Source organism: Felis catus, chromosome E3, assembly GCF_018350175.1.
Source record: "Felis catus isolate Fca126 chromosome E3, F.catus_Fca126_mat1.0, whole genome shotgun sequence".
Taxonomy (NCBI): Eukaryota; Metazoa; Chordata; class Mammalia; order Carnivora; family Felidae; genus Felis; species Felis catus.
Window position 1 is genome coordinate 33,693,093 of NC_058383.1, and position 20,422 is coordinate 33,713,514.

General features: G+C 48.3%; 1 long non-coding RNA gene across 1 annotated transcript; it reads left to right on the plus strand.

Moving 5' to 3' along the window:
- The first annotated feature begins 347 nt into the window (after positions 1-347).
- Positions 348-12,582, plus strand: LOC123382676. Its single transcript, XR_006591366.1, has 4 exons — positions 348-444; positions 1,344-1,465; positions 5,707-5,909; positions 12,444-12,582. It is a non-coding gene; the product is annotated as an uncharacterized LOC123382676 (long non-coding RNA).
- The last annotated feature ends 7,840 nt before the right edge of the window (positions 12,583-20,422 follow it).

The following is a 20,422-nucleotide window of genomic DNA, read 5'->3' on the forward strand; positions in this document are numbered from 1 at the left end:
TGCTGACAGCTCAGAACCTGCAACCTGCCTCAGATTCTCTGTCTCCCTCTCTCTCTGCCGTCTCCTTCTTGTGCTCTGTGTCTGTCTCTCTTAAAAATAAACATTAAAAAATTAAAAAAAAAAAACAGTGAGAAAGCAAGATTTTTTCGTAGCTCATATGGCTGGAACACACCTATCTGATAAGGCCACGGACACCTGCATTTACTAAAGACAGGAGAGTCTGACTTTCCAACGTCAGCTGGAACCAAGCTCCCCAGTCTCCGCCCACCGCTTCCGAAGCGGCTCTTTTCTCCCCACGGCCACTAGAGGGTGCCAGACCTTGACGCTGCCCAGGCAGCTGGGGTCGAGGCCCGGGGCGAGCGATCAGCCCCGGGAGGCCCTCCCTGCCCTCCCTGCCCTCCGGGGGGAAGGAACAGCAGTCTCTGGAAAGCCCCAGGACTGCAGGTAAACACTCCGCGACCGAGCACCTGCTGGCCGCTGTTCCAGCCACGCTGACGACAGTCTGGGGAGGCAGTTTCAGGAGACCCAGAGCAACAGCCACCGAGGGCCTGTGGTCCCCTCCCTCTGCATGCCTGAGCCTTGACCCCCGCCCCGGAGCAGCCACGGGGTAGCTCGAAACCCTCCCAGCCCCTCTCCAGACAGTCTGGCTGTGTCTGAGAGCGTGCAGGTCCATTACAGGCTAGAATAACCCTGTAATGGATCAGGCTGCGCTTCCTGTGCAAGTCTTGGTTTTCACTTACTGTAAGTAATCCCGCTTCTCCTCCGATGAGACTTGAGAGCAAGAGGAGGAAAAGGGCAGGAGGTTAGCAATGAGTTTGCCTGAACCAACATGGCGGCCGACAATGGCGGCCAAAGCAGTGCCTGGGGCCTACCTAGGCCTCCAAGTATAATCCAGAGAGCTCTGAGGGGAGCTGGCCCTGGCAGGTGCTAAGGGCCTGGGGCTCTGGAGGTGGAAGGACTTGGGTTTAAACCCAGCTCTCCCATCTACCAGCCACTCTCCTTACCTTCCCTCTCAGGGCCTCGGTTTCTTCATCTTGAAAGTGGGGGTGACATTCAGGACAGTGTTAGGAGCTGATGGCTTCCTAGCACTCACCACAGAAGGGCCTCAACTTAACTCATGGCAGCTAAAATTAGACAGTGGCTTAAAAGAACCGTGTTATTATCCCTCCATTTCTGTGGGTGGACCGGGCTGGCTGGGTTGTGCCATAGCTGATCTTGCCTGGGGGCTCTCTCACGTGGTGGCTGCCGATGGGGCTGGGGTCACCTGGAGGCTAAACGGAGACCCCCGAGAAGACTGGGCCTCCCTCCCCTCTAAGCTCTTACGGCCTCTCCTCTCCGCACAGCCTTCTCTGACACGACCCCAGAGCTTGAACTATTGCATCCTGGGACTCCCAAAAGTGCAAGCCAGCCCTCCCGAGGCTTGGGTCTGGAGCTGACGGCGAATCTCATGTGTCATTGCCCACTGGTAAGCCCCAGGCAACACAGACCCCCTGTGGGAGGAAACTACCCAGAGGGGCGGCTCCCAGAGAACTGCTGTGGGGTCTGGACACTGTGGGGTCTGGTGTATCCGTCTCCCAGGGCCGCCTTAACAAGTCCCCATGAACGTTAACGGCTTAAAATAACACGCATTTAACGTCTGACAGCCGTGACGGTCCGAAGTCCAAAATAGGTCTCACTGGGCTAAATTCAGACTGTGCCCCGGAAGCCTCCCTTTCTGGAGGCTCTAGGAGAGAATCCTTTTTCTTGGCTTTCCCAGCTTCTAGAGACCACCGACATTCCTTGCTTTGTCGCCCCTTCCCCGTCTTCTTTTTTTTTTTTTTTTAAATTTTGTTAATGTTTATTTTGAGAGAGAGAGACACAGAGCACGTGTGGGGGAGGGGCAGAGAGAGAGGGAGACACAGAATCTGAAGCCGGCTCCAGGCTCCATGCTGTCAGCACAGAGCCCAAGGCGGGGCTCAAACTCACAAACTGTGAGATCATGACTGAGCACCCCCACCCCCGCCCCGCCCCCCGCAGACCATTTCTCTTTTGTCTGGTTCACAGCATTCCCGATGCCGCGTTGGTTTGGGCCAGGGGCAGAAAACTATGGCTCACAGGTCAAGTTCAGCCTGCCACCTGCCTTTGTAAATGAAGTTTTATTGGAACACAGCCACAGCAGTTCATTCAGTAGTGTCTGTGGCTGCTTTTGTGCTGTAACAGCAGAATTGAATAGTTGCAGGAAAAACTGGCCTACGAAGCCAAAGAAATTTATTCTCTGGCCCAATGTAGAAAAATGTGCTAACCCTCGGTTTAAGTCAGTGGTTTTCAACCCCAGTTGTACATTAGAATCATTTGGGGAAACTATCCTTTTAAAAATGCCAGGGGGCGCCTGGGTGGGTCAGTTGGTTAAGAGTCTGACTTCAGCTCCGGTCATGATCTCGCAGTTCATGAGTTTGAGCCCTGCGTCGGGCTCTGTGCTGACAGGTGGGAGCCTGGAGCCTGCTTCAGATTCTGGGTCTCCCTCTCTCTCTGGCCCTCCCCTGCTCGTGCTCTGTCTCTGTGTCTCTCTCTATCAAAAATAAAATAAACTTTAAAAAAATTTGTTTAAATGCTGGCGGGTACCTGGGTGGCTCAGTCGGTTGGGCATCTGTCTCTTGGTTTTAATTCAGGTCATGATCTCCTGGTTTGTGGGTGTGAGCCCTGCTTGGGGTTCTGGGCTGACAGCGCTGAGCCTGCATGGGCATTAGTATTTATTAAAAGCTACTAAGGTGATTTTATTAGGCTACTAAGACTGAGGCTGGTCTAAGCCAGTCATGGAAATTCTGTTGTTCTTTAATAAGAATTGGCTTGGGTATGGAGTGGGGATGAAAATCAACTCTGGTCAATGAATTATAATGGAAAGTCCACCGGGGGGATTCTGGGAAAGCTTTCTCACCCGGACATAATGACCATGAGGAAGGAGTGGCTGTATTTGCTGCCTTCTTTCCCTTCCTGCTGTGAGTGGTATGTAAGAGTCTGATGGTTGGAGCTGTGGCAGCCATTTTGTGACCATGAGGAGATGAACTCAAAGTTGAAAAGCCACAGTACTGAAGGTGGTAAAGTAGAAGGAGGGCAGGAGCCTGGGTCCTTGCCGACAGCACTGAGCTTCCAAATGAACCCTGGGTGGCCTCTCTCCGCACTTCTTGTTAAACAATAAATGCCCTTGTGACTTGAGCCCCACTGGTGGGGTTTTCTATCACTTGCAGCTAATATATTCCTAAGTGACACGATGCTGTAATGGGGAGACAGAGAGAAAAGCAAGAGTTACAGTGGGGTGGGTGTAGTGAGTTGAATGGTAGTCTCCCAAAAGATATGTTCACACCTGCATCCCCAGAGCCTTTGAATGTGATGCGCCCTAAATCCAGTGCCACATATGCTAATCAGAGATGCACGGAGGATAGACACAAAGAGGTGAAGGCCATGTTCAGACAGAGGTGGGGGCTTGGACTGGCACAGCCACAAGCCCAGGAAGGCCATGCCAGAACTCACTAGAAACTGGAAGAAGCAAGGAATAGAGCTTGCCCCAGAGCACCTCCGCTAGATTTCAGACTGCTGGCCCCACAACCCTGGGGAAATAGATTCCTGTTGTTTCAAACCACCCAGTTTGGGGAAATGTGTCGTAGCCACACGACAGTGGAGTTCTGAAGAGGCAAGGCATAGCAATCAGGCTCTATTTCCACGAACAGTTCATTCTGAAACTCATCTGTTTCTCGACAAACATTTAGTGAACTGATGCTCTGGCCTAATAGTGTGACTGTCCCAGGGCATGTGGCAGCAGACAAGAGAGACTCCATTCCTGAAGTCACAGAGACAGACAGACGGCATATTGAACGAGCAGTTAGAGCACCATGGCGAGAACCGCGACAAGGGGCTGTGGAACTACACAGAGGCACACCCGGTGTGTGGTGGTCAGGGAGGGCTTCCTGGAGGAGGTGATAGCTGAGCTGAGAAATTTACAAGTAGCAGTCAACTGGTGAGGCGGGGGACAGGTGCCTCCTTCATTTTGTGTCTGTGTCTGGCCTTTGGTGAATGAAGAGAAGTGGATCACATGGCAAACTCCAACCATAACAAAGCACATAGTCCCGTCCAAAGCACCAGGCAGGCACTTGGTACATCCAGAATGCTCGGCTTCCTAGGGCTTAGCTGGGGATTCAGGGAAACCGGAGTTCAGGTCCCAGGCCTGCTTGATACTGCCAGCTAGGAAGCTGGGAATGTCATTTAACCTCAGGGCGCTCTGGCCCCTTCTTTGATTATTCTTTCTTGGGCCTACTGTGCTCCCAGGTCACATATCCTCCAGGGTCTAGACACAGACATTGGATTTCGCTTGATCCAAACCAAGGCCATCAAGGCCAATGACCTGTTTTTACAGAGGTGGATACTGACCTAGGGAGAGAAAGAGCTTCCGGTCAGTAGTGGGGCTGGGGATTGTCTTGTGTTCTAGAACTGAGCTTGTCCACTACCAATTGCTGCTTCCCAGGCCCCCGCCGGAAAGGGGGAGCCCTGTGGGATCTGACAAAGGGGTGGCATGTTTTCAGATCATTCTGTCAAGCTATGGCCACTTTTAGGGAGACCAGCTTCCCTTCTAGAATCATGTCTGCCTAGGAAGACAGTGACAACTTTTGAAAACAGCAAAAATCATGAATCGGCCATACGAAGGAGTACCATGCAGTCATTTAAAAACTGATGTGGTGGGCGCCTGGTGGCTCAGTCGGTTAAGCGGCCGACTTCGGCTCAGGTCATGATCTCACGGTCCGTGAGTTTGAGCCCCGTGTCGGGCTCTGTGCTGACAGCTCAGAGCCTGGACCCTGTTTCAGATTCTGTGTCTCCCTCTCTCTGACCTTCCCCTGTTCATGCTGTGTCTCTCCCTGTCTCAAAAATAAATAAAATGTTAAAAAAAAATTAAAAAAAAAAAACTGATGTGGTACAAAATGTCCATAATGTATTGAACAAAATAGGGGCTCCTGGGTGGCTCAGTTGGTTGAGCGTCCAACTTCAGCTCAGGTCAGGATCTCGGGGTCCATGAGTTCGAGCCCCGCGTCGGGCTCTGTGCTGACAGCTCAGAGCCTGGAGCCTGTTTCCGATTCTGTGTCTCCCTCTCTCTGACCCTCCCCCGTTCATGCTCTGTCTCTCTCTGTCTCAAAAATAAATAAACGTTAAAAAAAATTTTTTTAATAAATAAATAAATAAAAATTTTAATAAATAAATAAAATAAAATTTATGGGGCACCTGGGTGGCTCAGCCGGTGAAGCATCTGACTCTTGATTTCGGCTCGATCATGACTCACGGTTCGTGAGACTGAGCCCTGGAGACTGAGCCCCGCGTCGGACTCTGAGCTGACAGCGTAGAGCCTGCTTGGGATTCTCTCCCCCTCTCTCTGCCCCTCCCCGCCCCCCTCAAAATAAATAAACTTTAAAAAAATTTAAAAATTTACTTAGATATGCAGAAAAATTGCAAAGCTGTCACAAAGAGTTCCCATCCACCTGCACTCCAATTCTCCTATCCCTATTTTAAATTAGTATCATGTATTTGTTGCAGTTAGTGAACCAATACTGATCCATTATTATTACCTAAAATCTACACTTTGTTCACAATTTTCTTAGTTTTTACCTGACGTCCTTTTTCTGCCCCAGGGTCCCATCCGGAACACCGCTTTATGTTGATTTGTCATTTTTCCTTTTTTCCCCTCAGGTCTTTTCCTTGTCTTTGGTGACCTTGACAGTTTTGAGGAGTGCTGGTCAGATATGTGCAGAACATGACGAGCCTGAGATGATGCAGCTGGGGAGGAGGACCACACAGATGGAAGTGCCATTCTCATCACACCAAATCAAGGAGGCAGATTACCAACATAGCTTCTCGCCGTTGCTGTTGACCTTGACCACCACCTGGATGAGGTAATGTCTCTCAGGTTTCTCTACTGTCTGTGATTTTGTTTTTGTCTACGATATATATTTTTTTGTCTACCTTTATTGAGATATAAGTCAGTGGTATCTTGGTGAAGATATAAGACAGTGGTGTCTTGGTGAATGAAAAACGTTAGTCTCCAAAAAAGATGCAAAGTATGGATGGTTAAATATAGATGTAATGTGTATATATATATATATATATATATCCTACAAATGTTCTTTTTATCCGTCCTGCATTGAGTCTTCTTTCTTCTGTTAATACCCTCCCAAATTTTCTTTGGGGTATGACCAGTCCTTCATTCTTAGCTCATGTGGTTTATGTGGAGCTGATCTGCCATTCCTAGCTTCCCAGGGTGGGCACATGACCCAGTGTAACCAATCAGGGCATCCTATCCTCACGGTTCAGGGATGAACATGTGACCCGAGTGTCCAATGAGCGTCAGCCCTGGAAAGAGGTGTTGTCTGTGTGCTAGGCTAGGCTAGCTGATAGGGTATGAACTTGGAGAACAAATATGAGCAGAGCAGAGCTGGGAGATGGAGAAAGACAGATTGTTGACACGTTATTTGAGCACATGTATCCAACCGCTCCTGAAGCTAGTGGATTCCTCTCTGGTTGTGTGGGTCTGTTCTTCAGCTCCTCCTTTAAAAATTATGTTTTCGGGGCTCCTGGGTGGCGCAGTCGGTTAAGCGTCCAACTTCAGCCAGGTCACGATCTCTCGGTCTGTGAGTTCGAGCCCCGCGTCGGGCTCTGGGCTGATGGCTCAGAGCCTGGAGCCTGTTTCCGATTCTGTGTCTCCCTCTCTCTCTGCCCCTCCCCCGTTCATGCTCTGTCTCTCTCTGTCCCAAAAATAAATAAACGTTGAAAAAAAATTTTTAAAAAAAAAGTATGTTTTCTACATTTTACTTAGATCTCTCTGTTATATTTATCTATTACTATCTATCTATCATCTATCTATATGTCTGTCTATCTATCTAGCATCTATCTATCTATCTATCTCTTTATATTTATCATCTATCTAATATCTGTCTCTGGGTATTTATTACTGAATCCTGTCATCTGACAATGACTTAGTCTTATCACACACTTTCATCCTAAATCCTTCAATATTTACCTCCTAAAAACAAGGACTTTATCCTATTCAACTCCAATTCGATTATCATATTTGAGAAATTTAACATTGGGGAGGACACCTGGGTTTTTGCAGTCAGTTAAGTATCCGACTTTGGCTCAGGTTATGATCTCATGGTTCGTGAATTTGAGCCCCACTTCGGGCTCTGCTCTCTCTGTTCCTCTCTCTGCCCCTTATTTGCTCTCTCTCTCTCTCTGAAAGAAAGAAAGAAAGAAAGAAAGAAAGAAAGAAAGAAAGAAATCTTAAAAAAAAGAAAGGAAAAGAAAAGAAAGGAAAAGGAAAGGAAAGGAAAGGAAAGGAAAGGAAAGAAATTTAACACCGGGGTACCTGGCTGGCTCAGTCAGAAGAGCATGAGACTCTTGATCACAGGGCTGAGTTCGAGCCTCACGTTGGGTGTAGAGATTACTGAAAATAAATAAGTTCACTTGAAAAAACTTTTCTGATATATGGCCCATGTGCAGTTTACCCCAGTTGTTCCAATAATGTCCTGTCTCACAATTCAGGATCACACATTGCACTCTGCTGCCGGATCCCAGGTCTCCTTCAACCTAGAACTGTTCTCCAACCATTTCTGCTTTTTATGACATTGACGTTTCTGTCCAGACAGTTATTTTGTAGAATATCTCAGTTTGGATTTGTGAAATTGGTTTCCACTGCTTGGATTCTTTTTTTTTTTTTATTATTTTTTTTAGCAATCTCTACCCCCAACACGGGGCTCGAACTCGTGACCTTGAGATCAACACTCACACGCTCCACCAAGACTGAGCCGGCTAGGTGCCCCTCCACTGTTTACATTCTGATGAAATATTTTTTTTAATCACGTTTTTTATTTTTGAAAGAAATAGACAGAGTGTGAGCAGGGGAGGGGCAGAGAGAGAGACACAGACTCTGAAGTAGGCTCCAGGCTCTGAGCTGTCAGCGCAGAGCCCAATGTGGGGCTCCAACTCACACAACCGTGAGATCATGACCGAAGCTGAAATTGGACCGAGCCACCCAGGCACCCCCTGATGAAATGTTTTTGGTGAGAGTACTTCCTAAGTGATGTTGTGTCCCTCAGTTCCTCACCAACACAGGGCACTTGGTGTTGGTTTTTCTTATCATTGGTGGTGTCAAATTTGATCATTGTTTTAAGGTAGCATCTTCTAGATTTATCCACCATAGAGGCCCCTTCTGTCATTTGTACTTGATAGATACGTAATCTGTGGGGCGATGCTTTTAAGACTGTATATACCTATGCTCCTACACACACATACACATAACTTTTGAAAAAGCAGGCTTGAGGGGCGCCTGGGTGGCGCAGTCGGTTAAGCGTCCGACTTCAGCCAGGTCACGATCTTGCGGTCCGTGAGTTCGAGCCCCGCGTCGGGCTCTGGGCTGATGGCTCAGAGCCTGGAGCCTGTTTCCGATTCTGTGTCTCCCTCTCTCTCTTCCCCTCCCCCGTTCATGCTCTGTCTCTCTCTGTCCCAAAAATAAATAAACATTGAAAAAAAAAATTTAAAAAAAAAAAAAAAAAGAAAAAGCAGGCTTGAATGGGATATCTGTCCCTTGCATCCAGAAGAATCCTCATCATTATAGTGTATGCCCGCTACCAAAATTCATCCTTTTTTACCTGCTCTATGAAAATGGATCTGGGCCCTTTAAAACTTTTCTTCCTGTGGCGCCCGGGCGCTCAGTCTCTTAAGTGTCCGACATCCGACTTCGGCTCAGGTCATGATCTGTCAGTTTATGAGTTCGAGCCTGACGTCAGGCTCTCTGCTGTCAGTGCAGAGCCCGCTTCTGATCCTCTGTCCCTCTCCCCCCTCTGCCCCCGCCCGGCTCTCTCTCTCAAAAATAAACAAACATTTAAAACAAATTTAAAAAAACCAACTTTTTTTCCTGTGCCAGCTGGCCCTGAAGCTTTGTCAGTAGAGGGCGCCAGAGAGAGAGAGAGAGAGAGAGAGAGAGAGAGAGAGAGACACGTTTCAGGCACAAAGGGTTTTACTTCCTGGTGCCCTGTGCTTACCAGGCAGGCGCTTAGAGTGTGTCTGGACTTTTCTCCGGGGCCCCGACTCCTCCAGGGCTTGCCTCCAGCTGCGCATGTAGCTTTAGCCAGAGTCCAGCTCCTTTGGTGTGGGCAGTTTTCCTGGCACCTGCCGTGCACTGTGGTCAGCAGCACCCAACTTCCCCTTGACATCCCCCCCACCCCCCGCCCCGTCAGATGGTTTTGTGGTGAGAGCCTCCAGGGAGACTCTTCCTAGCACCCCAGGTAGCAAATTTCCAGCAAGTTCCAGAGGCAACACCTCACTAACAAGGTCTGGCTGCTGCCAAGAGCAGTAGAGAGAGACTCTTCTTTGGGCATTGTGTCTCATCCCTAGCATCCGATCCGTCACTACACCAATCGCCCATGGGAGTTAATAATTCTTTAAATTAAACTTTTGCTATTCTAATTGCCGTATGGCTTTGCTGTCCTGGCTGGGCCCGGACTTAGGCCTCAAGTGTCATGAGAGAGGTGGTTTTTTTACTTGTAATTCAAACACTATTATCACAATTGCATTTTTTTATTATTTTATTTTTTTAACGTTTCTATTTATTTTTGAGAGAGAGAGAGAGAGCACACACGCACAAGTGGGGGAGGGGCACAGAGTGAGAGGGAGACACAGAATCAGAAGCAGGCTCCAAGCTCTGAGCTGGATATGGGGCTTGAGCCACCCAGGTGCCCCATATAATTTATAATTTTCTAGTAGCCACATTTGTAAGGTAACATAAAGAAAAAAAGAAGATGGGGCGCCTGGGTGGTGCAGTCGGTTAAGCGTCCGACTTCAGCCAGGTCATGATCTCCCGGTCCGGGAGTTCGAGCCCCGCGTCGGGCTCTGTGCTGATGATGGCTCGGAGCCTGGAGCCTGTTTCCGATTCTGTGTCTCCCTCTCTCTCTGCCCCTCCCCCGTTCATGCTCTGTCTCTCTCTGTCCCAAAAATAAATAAACGTTGAAAAAAAAAATTAAAAAAAAAAAAAAAAAAGAAGAGGCAGAAGAAGCAAAAATTTACAAAAAAATTTAAAAATGGGGCATTTTACCTGCTTTCACAGAACAGGTAAAAAAGGATGAATTTTGGTAATTCAGTCGGTGAAGCGTCCAACTTCGGATCCGGTGATGATCTCATGGTTCGTGGGTTCAAGCCCCATGTTGGGCTCTGTGCTGACAGCTCAGAGCCTGGAGCCTGCTTCAGATTCTGCGTCTCCCTCTCTCTCTCTCTCTGTATCTCCCCCACTCATGCTCTGTCTCCCTCCCTCTAAATAATAAACATTAAAAAATTTTTAAAAATAAAAAAGCAACAGAGTAAGAAGAAGCAGTTGAAAATAATTTTTGTTTTTTTTAAATTTTTTTTTAACGTTTATTTATTTTTGAGACAGAGAGAGACAGAACATGAATGGGGGAGGGTCAGAGAGAGGGAGGCACAGAATCTGAAACAGGCTCCAGGCTCTGAGGTGGCAGCACAGAACCCGATGCAGGGCTCGAACTCACGGACCGCGAGATCATGACCTGAGCCGAAGTCGGATGCTTAACCGACTGAGCCACCCAGGCGCCCCCAGTTGAAAATAATTTTAGCAATACATTTTGCTTCACTTCATACGTGCAAAATATTGTCATTTCAACTTGTAATCAATACGAAAATTATCGAAATTGTATTTGTTCCTGATACGAAGTTTTTGAAATCTAGTGTGCATTGAATGTTCACAGCACCTCTCAATTTGGACTAGCCCCTCTAAAGGTTCTCAGCAGCCACAGGTGGCTGGCAGCTTTCCTGTGGGACAGCCCAGCTCCGGAAGGATGAGAGAGCCAATGAGAAAGCCTGCAAAGAGCATTCATTTTAAGCTGAGGAAATCAGGCTGAGGACAAAGGGTCAGGTTGAAAAGATTGGGTCTGAGTTAATATAATTCTCTGCTTGACGGAATCTTCAACAAACACAGGATTGGCCTGGCCGGGGGGGGGGGGGGGGGGGGTGGCACGCTTTAATATTTCAAAAGTTCTCTGATACCATACAAGTAGCCATTTCCCCCCTAGTAAGTGCAATGCCGAAAGTAGTCAGACTTTCGACATTCAAGTCTTTGCTCTGGTTTGTATTGCTGTGTGACCTTGGCAGATCACTTAATTTCTCTGTGTCTCAGGTTTTTTTCCGTTCCCAAAGGGTAGATAACAATAGAACAATTCAGAGGTTGTTTCAAGGAGCATTAATGTTAAGCACTCAGAACGTGCTGGGCCTTTGGTAAGCATCCTTTGGACACTGGCTATAGACTTGGAATTGTTTTCAGCTCCTAAGTCGATAACGTGCAAGAAGAAACAAGTTGGAGGCGAACCTATCGCCAGCTGGGTTTACTGAGCTTCAGACAGGAGAGGGAGGAAGGGAGGTGAATGTGCCAAGAATGTAATTCATTTAAAGTCGTAACATAAGGAAGTGGGTGGCAGTGCAGATAGAAAAGCAAACTGGAGAAAGTTAGCCAACAAGCAAAATAAACCGGGAAATAAATGGATATAGCAAAGTAATGGCCGTTAGTCTTTGCTGCCCTGCTGTGCCCCAAGGTTTGGAAATTCTATGCCTATAGGAGCTAGGCTGGTTTTGCAAATAAGTGAAGCAGCCCGCGTGTAACAATAGGGTGTTGGTGAGGTCTGTGGCAACCGGTTTCTCCAACTGAAGTCGGTACTAAAACGCATTACTTTATTTAACGTAGTGTGTAAGAGCATGGATAGTTGGAATCTCCTATGATCTTGGACAGGTTGCTTAAATCCTCTGCTTTGGTTTCCTCATCTGTTAAATGGGGATACTGGTAACAGTGAATCACTTCGAAACAGTATCTGACACAGACATTCATCAAGTGTTAGCTACCATTATTAGAGTTGTTGTTGATGTGTCATTGGTTGCACTGCAGAAACGGGGGCAGTGGTGCAGGATGTTCAGGCTAAGCCTCAAACTGGTATGCCGAAAGGCGTTCGTATGGAAGTCAGACCCAGGTCTGCTACTTACTCGTTGAGTGACTCACTTGCGTTACATAATATCTCTGAGTTCAGCTTTCTCACGTGTACAACGAACGTAAATCAACCAGATGTTTGTGGCTGGAAGGAACACAAATTTATGTCGACCACAAGAAAATGCATCATTTCACATAGCAAAGAGCCCGGTGGTGAGGTGTCCTCGAGGTGTGGGCTAATCCAGCAACTGAATCTGACCCAACCCTGAAGCTTTCCTTCTCTATCCAGGCTTTGCCTTCAGACTAAGGTTGAGTTTCTTTTGTGGTCACTAGGTGGCTTCTGGCTTCTTGTGGGAGTTGAGCGTATGTGCCTTGTTGTTCATATCTAATGAGCAATGGAGAGCCCTCCCCTCCCTCCTGATGATGGAATAGGATTCCTTCTTCTTTTCAGGGTAATTGGTCTCATACCTACCCATGGACTGAGAATCCGTTCATTGGGAAGTGCCTGGAGCTGAGTGGCTTAGGCCTGGATTCCTGAACCAATCCCAGGCAGGGAATGGACCCCCCTCCCCCCTTTATCAAGAAGATTAAATAAGAAAATGTCATTAAAGCACTAAGCACAGTGCCTCACACTTACTATTAAGCTTATCTATGTTGTCAGTGGGAGCTGAGTTGAGGGCACAGACCTGCTAAATTGTTTTCCAAAAGAGAACAGAGAGAGTACAGGCAGGATTGATTTCTATATTTATATGTCAATCTCTCTGTATATCAGTCAATCAATTTATCTAAATCTGTGTATAACTACATATATATAGTTGAAAGAGAACGAGCATAAATATCCTTAGCTATTTGCCAGCTCTCAGGTGTGGTGTAGACAGACAGAGACTAACACAGTGATGAGGCAGCTCTCGCGTGCAGTCTGGTATAACACCGGGGAAAGAAGTGATAGGTGCAAACAAATTAAGGGACTGACCCTAAGTGGATACAAACAGAGGTGACTTAATGTGAGGGTCACGAAACATGAGTTTTGGGGCATTTGCTTATGTCCTCCTAAGCCCTGGGAGGGGCCCTAGTAATTATTTTGTTTTAGAAGTTTTGCTCCTAAGTCATATATTAGATCAAGGGTCAACAAACTAGCTCTTGGGGAAAGTCTGGGCTGCTGTTCATTTCCTAGCAGTTTTTTTTTTAAATTTTTTTAATGTTTATTTTTTAATTTTTTTAATTTTTTAATTTTTTTTTTCAACCTTTATTTATTTTTCGGACAGAGAGAGACAGAACATGAACGGGGGAGGGGCAGAGAGAGAGGGAGACACAGAATCAGAAACAGGCTCCAGGCTCTGAGCCATCAGCCCAGAGCCCGACACGGGGCTCGAACTCCCGGACCGGACCGCGAGATCGTGACCTGGCTGAAGTCGGACGCTTAACCGACTGCGCCACCCAGGCGCCCCTTAATGTTTATTTTTGAAGGAGAGAGAGACAGAGTGTGAGTGAGGGGTGGGGGGAGGCAGAGAGAGAGGGAGACACAGAATCCGAAGCAGGCTCCAGGCTCCGAGCTGTCAGCACAGAGCCCGACACGGGGCTTGAACCCACAAACCGCGAGATCATGACCTGAGCCAAAGTCGGACACTCAACCGACTGAGCCACCCAGGCGCCCCACTAGCCGTTTTATAGTCATAATTAAACTGTTGTTTTCCTTCTTTCCTCCCTCCCTTCCCCCTTCCTTCCTTCCTTCTTTCCTTCCTTCCTTCCTACCTTCCTACCTTCCTTCCTTCCCTCCTCCTTTCTTTTCCTCCTTTCCTTCCTTCCTCCTTTCCTTCCTTCCTTCCTTTCTTTTCCTCCTTTCCTTCCTTCCTTCCTTCGTTCCTACTTTGTTCTTTCATAACTTCTACACTCAGCATGGGGCTTGAACTCACAACCTGGGATCAAGAGTCGAGTATTCTACTGACTGAGCCATCCAGGTGTCCCTAAACTGTTTTTCTCTTAGCAGGACCTCCCCAAAATCACATCAACTTGAGTCCCCACAAAATGTAACTTTCTTCTTTGAGTGTGAACCCAAACCCAAAGAGCTTAGCCAGACAGTAAACTGATGGGTGAAAGTCACCGGGAATTTTAGCAATGGCTATGTGCTTTTTCTATCCTTCTCTCTCTGTTCTGTGAGTTGCTGCCTGGCTTCATTGCGAGGATATTCTCTCCACGTAGCAGAAACAATGACCCGTGGTGGCTTCAGACTCCCAGGTTAGCAGCCGATCAGAAGGAGAACTTTTGCTTCCCGGTATCTACGGATCAAGCTTAGAGAAGGGGCGCCTGGCTGGCTCAGTTGGAGGAGCATGTGACTCTTGATCTCGGGATCATGAGTTCGAGCTCCACACTGAATGTAGCATTTACTTTAAAAATGAATAGATAAACATTGGGCGATTGGGTGGCTTAGTCGGTTGAGCGTCCGACTTTGGCTCAGGTCACGATCTCACAGTTCGTGAGTTTGAGCCGCCTGTCGGGCTCTGTGCTGACAGCTCAGAGCCTGAAGCCCCTTGGGATTCTGTGTCTCCCTCTCTCTCTGCCCCTCCCCTGCTTGTGCTCTGTCTCTCTCTCAGAGATAAACATTACAAAATATACATATAAATAAACAAATAAATAAATAAAATCTGGAAAAAAAAATCCCAGAGAAGTTTCTGATTGGCCCAGCAAGGGTCACATGCCTACGTTGTGAGCCAATCCAGCGGCCAGGGCTACTCTGGCCAGCCTGAGCCACGTGGAGAGAAGAGAGGACAACCCAGGATCACATGAAGTCCTCTGAGAGGAGTTTGGAGGAAGGGAAATTTAGATTTACCCAAGATAACCCTGTATTTGCACAGTTGATCAATCAGTATTATGAAATCATGGACCTGATATAAGATAATCCCACCCCCACATGCTCGGATGTTTTACAGGGGGAGGGAGAAAGTGCCATGTTCCCCTTGATGCTTGATGGGGACTCATCATCCTGGGCTTTGTGACCCAGAGTAGATGGGAAGGGCCTGGTGTCAGACTGTCTAGTGGGACTCTTGGGGGGCTCCTCAAAAGCATTTTGTTTAATACACCCATGGAGGCTTCTCCTTGTGGAAGCTACCCTCCCTGCTGCCAGAGCCGCTTTCCTAGAATAACTACAGTTCAGGGGGTGGAGGTGGCTAAATTCTCATCCATCATCTGCAGAGAATCAGACGTCATTTTTTATCGCTACCTCCAGGGACACTGGCTCCACCATACATCTCCCCTTTGAACCCCAGGTATAGTCTGAGTCTCACCTCCCGGGGGTGTTTGGCAAAAGAGTTGCCCTGTCAACCCAGGAGAATGATAGCTGTAACCAAATGCTTCCTCCTTTGTTAGAAGTCTGCTGGGGCTGGAATGCAGCTAGCTGAAGCAAAAGGGGGGGGCTTACTATAAAGATATGGAGCATCTTGCAGAACGTAAAGGCCCCAGGAGGGTCCAGAAATGGAAACCCATCAGAAATGCAGACTGGATTTGCATTTCAGGGAGCCTCTTGGCTCTGTTTCTTTCTGCAGGTTGGATTTATTTTTCTTTCTGTCTCCAGTCTGAGTTCCTCTGCTCCTAGACCACTCCAAGGACTGTGGCAGCTCCAGAGCTCAGTCCTGGCCACATTGTGTCTTTCTCTATCTCTCTTTCTCTGTGGACTGGTAAAAGATATAGGGTGGCCATGGATGGTTAAGCAGGTTCTGCACTGTACAAGGTCCCCTGAGCTAGGAGACCCTCCTCTGCTTGTCAAGCCATGTGCACAGGTTCAGGGGCACATCCACCCACAGGGAAGGTCTTCCTCTAGCTCAGTGAAGTTGTTGGATGCATTAGTGGCACTCAGAGTGAACTGTGGACTCATCTTCCAACCACAGCCCTTGACCCCTTCAAAGAGCTGCTCTCTCCCAGCTCCTTGTGGCTTGGTTAGGATTGTCGATCGAGGTGTCGAAGGGTAAGGATGTGCAGAGCTAGATCTGTCTTGGAACCTGAATCTTGGAGCCTTGACCAGCAGGGGTGGCTAGAGAGGCTGTCTGATCCTACCTCCTGGATCCCCGCGGCTGCCCTTATCCCTGGCTGAGGTCTGGGTTGTTCATCTTTTCTCTTTGATTGTCTGATCTATCCTCTCTCCTTCCAACAAATGTCTATTTTTTTGCTTAAGATAATCACAGTCAAGTTGTATCCTGCTTATAACCAAAGAACCACAATTTATACCAGCAACAACAACAAAGAGATTTGAGCACTTTCTATGTGCCAGGCACTGTTCAAAGCCTTTTTGTGTAGACTCTTTACGACAGCCCTGTGAGGTAGGTACTATTGTCATTTCGTACAACCCTAGTCCCATAAGTGGTACAGGAGGCATGCCATCCCTATGTGGCTGCCAGAGACTCCTGGCTCAGGGTGACGAAGGTTGTGTGATGAGTTGCTAGTGATGTTCCCAGTTCCCTCTTCCTGAGTGCACGGTGGGACGGCACTCCCGGCCCCTTGCTGCACTGTACGCGAGGCTCTGTGATTAGTCTGGCCAGCGAGCCATGTGTGCAAGTGACCGTGGAAGACATTTAGCAGCTCCCGTTCTCTTTGGCACCTCATCCCATCACGTTAGCCTGGGTCCTGAGTCACCACACGGAACAGAGTCTCTGACACCTGGCAATGGAAGTGTAGCAGGGGCAAGAAGCAAACCTTTGTCGTTTGGGGCTGCTGGGTCATTGGGCTCCGGAGGTCATTTGTTACTGCAGCGGAACTCAGCCTATCCTGACTGATATAGTTCAAGGAGTCAAAAAAAAAAAATACACACACACACACACATATATAATTTTTTAAAGTTTATTTATTTTGAGAGAGAGAGAGAGATCACAGGCACAAGCAGGAGACCGTCAGATAGAAAGAGATTCCCAAGCAGGTTTTGTGCTATCAGCGCAGAGCCCGACATGAGACTCCATCTCAACAGCTTAGAGATCATGACCTGAGCTGACTAAGAGTCAGATGCTTAACCAACTGAGCCACCCGGCACCCCATGCTTTCTGTTTTCTGTGGCTGCTGTAACAAATTACCAAAAATGTCATGGCTTAAACAACAAAATCATTAGTGAACAGCTCTGCAGGTCACAAGTCTGCTGTGGGTCTCGTAAGGTAAAATGAAGTCGTCAGCAGGGCTGTGTGCCTTTGCAGAGGCTCCAGAGGAGAATCTGTTTTCTTGCCCTTTTCAGCTCCTCTGAGATGCTACCACATTCCTTGGCCCCTGGCCCCCTCCCTTCGGCAAAGACAGCCACGGCTCCCAAGTGGCTCCCACCACGTCCATCTTGGGTCTGGTCCTCTGCCTTCACCTTTCTTCTAAGAACTGAGACTGCGTTGGTCTCACCCAGGTCATTCGGGTCTCTAATCCCTATTTTGTTTTATTATTATTATTTTTTACACTTTGGCTCCACACCCAAAGTGAGGCTGGAACTCATGACCTTGAGATCAAGAGTAGCATGCTTGATGACTGAGTCAGCCAGGTGCTCCCCAATCCCTAATTAAAAAAAAAAATTTTTAATGTTTGTTTATTTTTGAGAGAGACAGAGACAGAAACAGAGTGTGAGCGGGGGAGGGGCAAATAGAGAGGGAGACACAGAATCGGAAGCAGGCTCCAGGCTCCGAGCTGTCAGCACAGAGCCTGACATGGGGCTCGAACTCACAGACTGTGAGATCATGACCTGAGCCAAAGTCGGACGCTCAGCTGACTGAGCCACCCAGGCACCGCCTCCCCATCCCTATTTTAAAGTCATCAGATTAGGAGCCTCAGTTCCCCGTCCCGTGTAAAGCAGCATATTTGCATGTTCCGTCCTGTGGATAAGGATGTGGACCCCTTTGAGGGCTCATGATCCTGCTCACCACAGCACCCTTGTGAGGAAGTCACTAGCTGGGAGCACATCACATGTCCTGGTTTCTATCAGTGTCAGAGAGACCGGACTCTGTTGGTGGCCATGAGCTGCCCTGCACACAGAATGCATGTGGCCTTCCCAAACTGGAAGTCATGAAAACAAGCATCCCTCTGAGACATCTCTGAGACATCGTCTCTCTGAGACATCTCTGAGACATCGTCTCTCTGAGACATCTCTGACCTCTGCAGAGGTGACAGGCAGCCGTCCTGGGATCTGCACTCTCTTCCCACTCAGGCAACTAGATCTGTGTGTCTGAACATTTACAGCAATAAAATCCACCTTATTCTGGGTAGCACCGTGCTGAAAACAAACCTAGTGCTTTTTGGATCCAAACTGTGGCCCCGGCTACCCCAGCCTCACACAGAGACTTTGCAGCCAATTCCCTTCCTACCGTGGACAGTGTCCCTGGGATTAGGGGGACATCTGAGAGAAGTCACCACTGGAGGATAAGACAAACGGGTCTCGGCACCAACCCTGGGCCCTGAGAAACATCTCCCTGGGGATGCCCCCACTTCCTGTCTGTGGTGCACACTGGAACCTGTCACCTGTTCAGGGTGCCACCTGTTCAGGGGTGAAGGAAGCATGGCGTGGCCGCTAGGCACTCAGACAGCCCAGAGTTCAAATCCTTGCTCTGCCTCTTACTCGCTGGGGTGACTTTGCTTAGGTTATTTTATTTCCTCCTCTCAAAAAATGGAGATGATAATTATAGCACCGTCTCCCGGGAGTGTTGCGAGGGTAAAAATGCAAATGTGGATGCAAATGACATGCAAATTTGCCTAGTAGATCCTAAATAAATGTTTGCTCTTGCTTTTACTATTATCTCAGTAAGAGCCCATGCATTCTCTAGACCGAGGTGATCCCATCAGCTGGTATAAACGTGAATAAAGAGAGAGGAAATGTATAGCTAGTTTAGTTATCCCTATTCAAAATAAAAATGCCAAAAATAATAATAATAAAATAAAAATCCGTGTTGTATTTCTATGTTTCCCTAGGGGTGGTCCAAAAACCACATCTATCAGAGTCTGTGTGTGTGTGTGTGTCTGGCTGTGGTGGGGACGGGTAGAAACTGGAGGTGTCCCGGCTTCAGCCCAGGCCGATCAAACATGGGACCTCGGAATCTGCATTAAGAAAAAAAAGTTCCCAGGGCCGCCTGGGTGGGTCAGTCAGTTGGGCAGCCAACTCTTGGTTTTCGGCTCATGATCCCATGGTTCGTGGGATCGAGCCCCACGTCGGGCTCTGTGCTGACAGGGCAGAGCCTGCTTGGGATTCTCTCTCTCCTTCTCTCTCTGCCCCTCCTCTGCTTTCTCTCTGTCTCTCTCCAAATAAATAAATAAACAACCTAAAAACAAAAACAAAAAACTAGGCTGGTCTTAAAAGCCTCTTCAGAAAACCCAAAAATTGCCCAGACATTCTTATGCTTAGTAAATAGAAAAACTGCTCTCTCTTCATAGAGAACCTCAGTGGGTGGAAGAAAGTCACAGCCCATTGTTGGGGATGTTATGAGCAGCTGGGCGTAAGTAGGCTGGGGAAGCTGGACACGCCTGCTCTTTTTCCTTCCTCGGGACGCTGCTCCCTGGCGTCCCCCTGGTGGCAGGCGTGCAGGGAGGACGCTGAGCTCCCTGCCTGCCCACGGCACGACTAACTGGGTGCTTCCCAGCTTGCGCTTGGGCAGTCAGCCTGTCAGGGTCACAGCCGGCCCCTCGGGGCCCCAGTGAAAAGGCCCTGGGACCTGTCACCAGCCTAACAAGGTGACAGCTGAGGTATGAGAGGCCAGGCATCAAAGGGAAGGCGGGCAGAAGGAGGGAGGAGGACGCTTTCTGTGCATCTACCTGGCTCTCCCTCGAGCAGCCAGGTGTCACCTCCAGGTGGCACCTGGGGTGAGCAGAAAACACTGCCCCCCCCTCCCATTCTCACTTAGGAAACTTTAATTCCTTGCCCTTCCCTGCATCTGGGAAAACACCTGTGGCCCTGGCTTCACCTGAGCTTGGCATTGCATGGAGGTCAAGAGTGGGGATATTGGGGCCAGGATCAACCCTGGCCCTGCTGTGTGACGTTGGGCAAGTTAACAAACCACTCTGTTTCCTCGCTTTCTTCCTCTGTAAAATGGGGATCATGGAGCCTGCCCCCCTGGGTTGGGGTGAGGACTGAATGAGTTAATGAGTGTGAACATATGTCAGGGGCCCAGAGCGCTTGCTGCCGGAGGTTCAGCAAGTGAGAAGTTAGTTTCTGAGTACCATTGTCAGTGCTGCTAATAATAAGTAAGCGTGTGTTTTTGTTTTGTTTTATTTTTTCAGGGTGTTTGTTTGTTTGTTTGTTTTGAGAGGGAGAGAGCATGCACACGAGCGGGGAGAGGGACTGGAAGAAAGTAAGCGTGTTTAAAGAGCACTTCTCGAACCCCTGAGCCTGTGCTGGAAACTCTACGTACATGACACAACCTTCATAAATACCTAATAGCTTCTGGGGGCACCCAGCTGGGTCAGTCCATAGAGTATGTGACTCTTGATCTC